An 8,339-nucleotide genomic window follows, 5' to 3' on the forward strand; every position below is an offset into this window, starting at 1 on the left:
TCCAACAAGGCTGCAAGCAACCACTATTAGAGTCAGAAGTTACTGGAAGAAAAAAAGATGAAGTTTATAGAGCAAGATAACAATTGGCAGAAGACTAAAAAGATTGCAAATTATATGAAAACAAGATGAAGGAAGCGAATTCCAAAGAAAATATGTTCGAGGAAAAGCACTAGACGAATAAGAATTTTTGGAGCACTTAAGAACAGTCACAGTAAAAGAATGAGACTTAATTAAACGTTTATAAACTTAACTCGTATAATACTTTATGTTTTACGTTTTTTTATATGAACAACCCTTTATTAAATGTTTTTAAGGATCTGTTTACATTTAAAGTAAAGAATAAATATAGTTTGCGGAATAGTAACTATTTAAAAGAACCTTTTTGTCAAGCAAAGTTTAATCAACTTTGTGTAGATTATCGAGCACCTTATCTCTGGAATAAAATTGTCAAGCCTAATTTAGATTCATCTATCTCTTTTTCAGTTTTTAAAAACATGTTAAAGAATATTATTTTTTCAACGGATAATATATATTTATATTGTAATTTTTATATGGTTGTGGCGACGAGATCGATATGATTTTCATCCAGATTCCAAGTTTATATGTTTATATAACATGTAAATCACGACATGTAATTGCATGCCGAGAAACATGAGAATGAATTTTAGTTGATGACACAAGAGACACTAGCTCTTTAGAGCAGTGCCCATTATAGTATTTGTAAAAAAGAAAGAGAGAAGCAAAATTACGACAATGTGATAATGGTTGAAGGCTGGCTGAAAGAGCAAGTCTAACTTTGTTTACAATGCGTTTTTTCACCTTGTCTCAAAGAGAAAGGGTATCATTTGAAGATCCACCCCAGATACGACAACAGTATTTCATACAAGAACGGATTTGAGATTTAAAAAGATAATAAATAGAATCTTGAGTAAGAAAGTGGCAAGCAGGATAAGGAGATGCAACCTTAGCAGATGTTAATTTTGCAATGTATTTGATATATGGTTTTCAAGAAAGATCGGAAGTATGAGTTAATCCTAGGGGATGAAAGGTAGATGACTCATCAAGCACATTACTATTCATAAATATAGAAAGATCCAGATTATTGCGATAATGATTAGCTGAAAATTTTTTAGTTTTATCAGTGTTAAAGTTAACTAGCGATTGTGAAACCCATACTGTAGCAGAAGTGAGATCTTTTTCAAGAACAAATGGCCCCTCTAAGCAATCAGAGAGTGTTGATTTTTTATCAAGACAAGAATAAATGGTAGTGTCATCAGCGAACAATGCCACCTTAGATGTGAGAATTTCTGGAAGATTGTTACTGTAAATTAGAAAGAGTTTAGGGCCAAGTATAGACCCTTGAGGAACCCCTAAAATTATAGAATATGAAGAAGAGTGCTGTCCATTGATGACAGCTTTTATACAAATAACCCAATTTCAAATAACCCGAGCACCTTTATCAATTTCTTAGTAACTTGGTAATTATGGCGGATATGTTTTGAAAGAATAATGATCTAATTGCAATAGATACTTCTCACATTCAAAGTATAAAATGTTGCAAAAAAAAAATTTACAAAACCAAATGATTTAAATAACTCCATCAGTTTTATCTATTGTTAAACTTTTGACCAGAAGATGCCCTAATATGAATGTTTTTATACCGTCTTTTAAAATGAATCAAGGTTTTATAGTTTTAAGGTGTATTTTTTATCTTTGTTTTTACAAACTATATTTATAATATTAAGATAACATGCTTTTTATAACTGTAACTATGGTTACTTATATACAATTGTTTATGTGCTTATTGTTTAAACATTCATACAGGGTCGGACTGGCGAGGAGGTTGGAGGTTTTCCCCCCGGGCCCCTCCTATGTGTAAAGGTCCTAAGCCCCTCTTAAAAACAAGATACACAAATAATTTTAATTTTTCTATATTATTTTTAAGAAGAAACTATGTAATTAAGGGTTAAACATAAAAAAAGGTTCCAAAAAAAAAAAAAAAAGAAAAAAACAAGGTCCTCGATATATAATATAAGCTAATTTTTATATATAAGGCGGCCCTGCATCTATGTCTTCCCCAGGCTCCGAAATGCCATTCCGACTCTGCATTCTTATGTCATTTAACTATAACATTCTTATTTTATTTAACAGGTTAATACAACTAATACTAGTTCTGCCACACCTATATAAACAGTTTCTATTGTCATTTGCTATAAATGTAAACAATTGAAGTTTTACATTTTTTCAATATATACAGTTGTGTGGTTAATTCAAAAAGTGGTCAAGCATAGCTAATAGATGTCTGTTGTTTTGTTGAAAAATTTAATGTACTTTATTTGGAACCTTGGAAAATAAAATTTTAACTTATGGTTTTGAGTTAGAAGATTTTAAAAATCGCGTACGAGCTTTCCTTAATTACATTGAGTATTTAGATGACTTTCTAAATATTTTTAACATTTTAGGTGACGAAAATTCGAAATTTAGACTTTGTTTCGTAGTCTTGTGGAAATCTTCAAAATCAAGATAAACACATGAAAATATATACATATATTTGTCATTGGCTTTTAAATTCTTAAATAAAATTATCAAATAATGACAAATTGATTCAATTTTTTGAATTATATAATTCAGAAATTATTTTAAAATCTTTGATATATTTATTAAAAAAAAAAAAAAAACATTTTGAACTAGTCTTAATTTAATGGATATTTTTAGTTTTGTCGCGTTGCACAATTTCCAACTTATATATTATCTTATTTTTGTTTCAGGATAGACAAGCGCCACAAAACCCAGTGTAAGCCTTTAAGTGGGGCACAAAAAAAACGATACCAAAAAAAACAAAAAAAACTAGTTCTATAATATTAATAACACCATTGCTTAGCAAAGCAACTTGTGTAAATAAATCTCAAAAATTAGTGACCAAGAATGTTAATATTGAAGCAGATCATTTTGTAATATTGCAGCATCTACTTCCAACAGACTACAATTTGTTGAATGGTATTAGAATGAAATTGTTAATATAGAAGCAAAACTAAATGATACCAACTATTAAGGTTGTTAATATAGAAGCGTTGTCTGCTCCTCATAGCCTACAATCTGTTTAATCTCATAAAGATGAAGACGAAACGGTGTAAGCTCTTGAGATTTTTGACCTAGGAGCTCCATCTACTATTCACAGGCTACAATCAGTTGAATCTCAAGAAGATGGATGAAAAATGGGACCACTTTTTGAGCCATTTTATACATTTTTCAGACTTCCTAATAGTGATCAATCTAAGAAAAGACTCGAATTAGTGCAAAGTAATGCAATACAGCCCAACTTTAAATATATAAAGAATTTACCTTTTGATCCAAATCAATTTTATCAACAACGTCTTGCTGACAATAATAATGTTAAACTTCAATGGGTTAATGCAAGAATAGAAGCTGGTCAGTTAAAGGGTCTTTATTGCAATGTTTGTTTGACATTTGCAATTAATGATGCAATCTTCATAACTGACTTGGTAAACTTTTAACATGTGCATCAAAGAATCGTTGAACTTGAGGCATCAAATGCTCATAGTATGGTAGTATTAGAATTTTTTAATGCAAGAGGTTTAAGATGGTACAACACCAAATAAATAAAAAAATGAAGTAAACCTCCAAAATAAAAATGCTTTTAAATATAGTTTTTTCAAAAGATTTAACTAAAAAAAGAGCAAAAAAAAAAATTTTTTTCAAATTAGCATTAGGGTCATAATCGCGGAAAAACCATCAAAAAATGCGTTTTTGGATAAAATTTCAAAACATAATATCTCAGGCTAGCCATCATCATATGACCTGAAATTTTGTACACTTACTCTAAACACTGTTTTATTCCATTTAACGGATAGATTTTTTAAATATCAAACTAAATGATAAGTTAAATGAAAATGTAGATTTTCCTCATATTTTATTTATTTTTTGACATTTTAGAGAGATCTGACTCTAAAAAAATAAAATTACTGATCATAAAAAAAATCCACCGGGTAATTGAATTGTATAGGTATTTCGAGCAAGTACTGAAAATTTCTGATCAAATGAACATTGCTAACTCAAGAAACTGTGTTTTGAAGTTTAAGCAAAAACGAAAAAACGCGAACTGGATTAAACAGCATTGAAAAATTCTTGATATATTATTTACAATATTAATTTAAAATCCTCCTGAAACATAACTGTCATTACATTTTTTTGCTTTCTCTTCATCTAGGTGACCTTTTTTCATGGCTCTAAGAGTTTTTCTTCTTTTTTTTCCCTTTTCTGATGACTTGCACCTTATTTGACTAATCCTTATTTTATTTTTAGAAGTCACTGAAATATTTGATACCTTACCATGAAAACCAAAATGTCTAAAATCACTAATAACAACCTTTGCACCATCATTATATGATAAAATAGCTGAATATTCTCCCATTTCCAGTGTTGATTTAAAAACAAAAGCTCTTTTTGGTACACAAGCCTAAATAAGTTCATTAAGTGCCTCGTTAGCATTTTGTGTGTTTCCATGTAAACATTTTGATAACAATTCATCTGATTGTAAATTTATTATAATTGGTAGAAATAAATCTTTTATCCACAAAGGTATGGTAGATTTGGCCCTGTAATTCTTCTGATTTAGAGCGCAGTATTTACACCATTTATACTTTCCACGAGGACAAAACATCAGTTTTGGCGTGTGTAAGAATCAGGATATTCGGTGAAGTGGAAAAGTATAGCATATACTGCTTTCTTCATTAAATACAAGTTTCCCACATTAGATCTGATTGCAAGACCATAGAAGATTTGCATTGAATTAATGCAGTTTTTAGCGAGTTTAACTCTGACTGATATTGGTTTTTTAGTACCTTTTTGGGCTTTGACAAAGTTTTGTAGACGTGTTCCTAACCGTTTTTGCACAAAATTACACATTCCAATTTTACAGGTATAATACCATAACCTTTGTAAGTATCTGCTACTATGATATCATTAAAAGAAGATGTAACTTCATCTCTTAGATATTCTTTATATATCAATTTATTTTTTTTGTAAAGATCTGTTAAACATAGCCATAGCTCTAGAGATTCTATACTACTCAATGAACCCTCGTGATTCGATTCACACTGGTGCTCAACCAACCAACACAGATACTCTGGAGTTCCTCTTTTAGATCTCCACATTTTTATCCTTTGCAATGCTTGGTAAATATTTCTGCATCAATATATTTATTACTACAAACAGCAGTTACAACACTGTAAAACAAGTTATGACCTCGCTTTTGCCATGAACCATCAATAAAAATTCTAACTTCTCTCATTTCAATAGAGTTGTCATGGCCAGCACCAATTTCTCGCAATCCGATGACAGCTCGCAGGTTAATCTCATATGGTGATTCTACTAGAATCACCACATGAGATCAACCTGCCAGATGTCATCGGATTGCGAGAAATAGGTGCTTTTAGAACTTTACCAAACTCATTTGTGTTTAAAGAATTTTTTGACTTTGGTGAAGTTTTAAAATTTTTAGAAAAGTTACACTTTGTACACTTTATTTCAAGTAAATGATAAAACAAGAATCATGCGAGAATCAACATTATCTCTGATTAAAAAATTTCCAACAAAGCAATTGGGCCAAAAAGTGTGTGCAATTAATTTCTTTAACAATAAAAGTTAATAAGTATAAAATAGTCGTCAGATTCACATTTATCCGAGCTGAACGATACATTCTTGTATCGTTCAATAACTTTCTTGAGCTAGCACAAGAAATCTCATGATAAGGTTTTGATTTGAGCAATTCAGATGGTTTGAACCCATTACTTTTTCTGCTCTTTCTTCTAGTACACTTTTGTCTATTTGGCGTTTCTTTTATTCAATTTAAATATATATATACAAGGCCGTAGACAACTTTTTTTGATGTTTGAGCTAACCAGCTTTGAAACTTGAAGAAATCTCCATATTTAAGTATGTTTATATATATGAGAAATGAGGATGCTATGTAAAAAATTGCGGTGATTGGAGCTGGGAACAACAAAAACCCCAAAAGTTATCCCCTCAGCCCCAAATGGGAGGGCAACAAGTCAAACTTGAACTTTTTTTTCATCGACGAATTTGATATTTGATTCATTAATCCCTTGTTTAATCCATTAATCGCCTTACAAAGTTCAACCCCCCCCCCTCCTTTAAATTGAGGGGCTGTAAACTTTATAAAGTCATAAAAACCGATCAACAAGAGGTTATTGAATCAAATTTGAAATTTGTTGATGAATATAAATTAAGTTTAAGATTGAAAAAAAATATTCAAATACTTAACTGTTAACTGTTACGAAACGTGTTTAGTGGTTAAGAACAATAACTTTTAATTGAATTTAAATTCGGAAAACATAGAAGTGGCATCAAGCTTACAAAGCTTGAAGACTGCAGTAAAATTAAGCTACTTTTTAGGGAGAAAATGCCCTAACAGCCATGTTAAATATTTAGTCTCTCCGTTGCTGAGGAAAAAAAGATACAGAGTGTTCTAATAAATTGCTTATATCTTTAGAAAGATAAATTACTTAGCTCTTAAACTTTGGCTAAACGTTCTTTAATTAATTTGACACATATTTATACAAAATTAAAAAACTCAAAAAAATTAATAGTTTCTTTGTTTATTTGGTGTTGTACCACCTTAAATGATATTGTATCGCTAATGAAAAGGAATATAATTGCTACGCGAAAACAGCAGGTACTGAACAATGTTGAAATTCTGAAAAGAATTTTGACTGTTATAAAATTTTTAGAAAATCAATATTTGCCATTCCTTGGAATGAATCATGTATAAGTTTAGAAGATAGGAGACCGGACCATGGACACTTCCTTGAAATTATTTTATCACTGTCTCAGTTTTATGCACCTTTGGCTATGCATGTAGAACACGTTGAAAATGCACGTAAAGAAAGAAAAAATGCTTGAAGCAAAAAAAAAATAGAAAAAACTTCATTCTTTTAGCAATTGAATTTATTAAAAGAAAAAATTGTTAGTGATATTAGTGAGCAGGCAAGAAGTTTTCTGTTTAAACAGATAACACGCAAAAAACATACATATTAACTATTGAAATCTGTTCTTGAAAGCAATGGTTTGATAACGGCATTAAAATATTTATGAAAGAAGCTGCTACCAACTCAGTGTACGTCTGGTGCAATGTATGCCTCACCTGGCTGCAACGAACATTGTTAGAAAAATAATATTTCGCAAACTTAATTTAAGATATGTCCTCAAGATTTCTACAAAACAACAAAAAAAACCTATCAGTTTTTTTTGTTAAACTTTGCGGTTTATTGCTAATAACTGAGCTCTTTACTAGGAAAAAACTATCTGAAACCATTTTAATTCACAAATAGACATATTAGCTATCATAATATATCAAAGTTTTAACTTGAATTTTTTACCAAATCCGAGATTACTTAAAGCAACATTTTGTTTTTGAGGTACGGTTGTTTTTGCGGTACGTATACCTGTATGGCGTTATTTCAACTTTAGTAGCTACTGAGTAAGCTTATATAGTCGCGTTGAAAATGACGAAATAAACTCAACGGCTGCAATAATTACATACCGTATTCCATTGCATCACTTAGCAGCAGAATTATCTTAGATAATACTTCGATCTAGTAGATAAAAATAAGTATTAGCTCCGTTATAGCATATCGCAAAGTAAACAATGTCAAGTTTTGGATTGGTAAATGGTGAAAATATAAAAATGTGTAGTAAACATTTCAGAAATTTCCCTGATTTCCAATAAATGCAATTATAGTTTTATTTGTGATGAAGTTTGTTTTACAGTTTTGGAGTTTATTTTATTCATGGATTTTAAATTTTAGTATGCAAACGTTGAAAGAGCTTATTGAGTTATGATGTATATAAAGTTTTTTTCTTATTTTGTTGAACTCGTTTTGCAATGCCTAAGATGGATGAGATATATAAGAAGTAATAATAATATGCCATCAATTATTTAAAATAACATACTCTGATGCTTAAGTTGTCATTTTCAAATTACTCTAAAATTATAATGTTAATTAAAATTTTAGAGTAATTTGAAAATAACAACTTAAGCATCAGAGTATCTTATTTTAAATTAAAAGTATTTTTTTGCATAAAAGTATTTTATGCAAAAAAAATACTTTTAATTTGTTTGTAAAAACATAATTAAGAATATATCATAAGTTTTGCCCAATTTCTAAGTTTTTTTTAAGAATTAAACTTTACATATAATAATTTGAGATAATTTTACTTAGTAATTTTTTGTTACTTCAAAACTTGAGATTTGAACAATTTAAGTGTCTAAGTTTTTATATTCTGAACTATATAAACAA

This window comes from Hydra vulgaris, chromosome 01, assembly GCF_038396675.1.
Source record: "Hydra vulgaris chromosome 01, alternate assembly HydraT2T_AEP".
In the NCBI taxonomy this organism is placed as follows: domain Eukaryota; kingdom Metazoa; phylum Cnidaria; class Hydrozoa; order Anthoathecata; family Hydridae; genus Hydra; species Hydra vulgaris.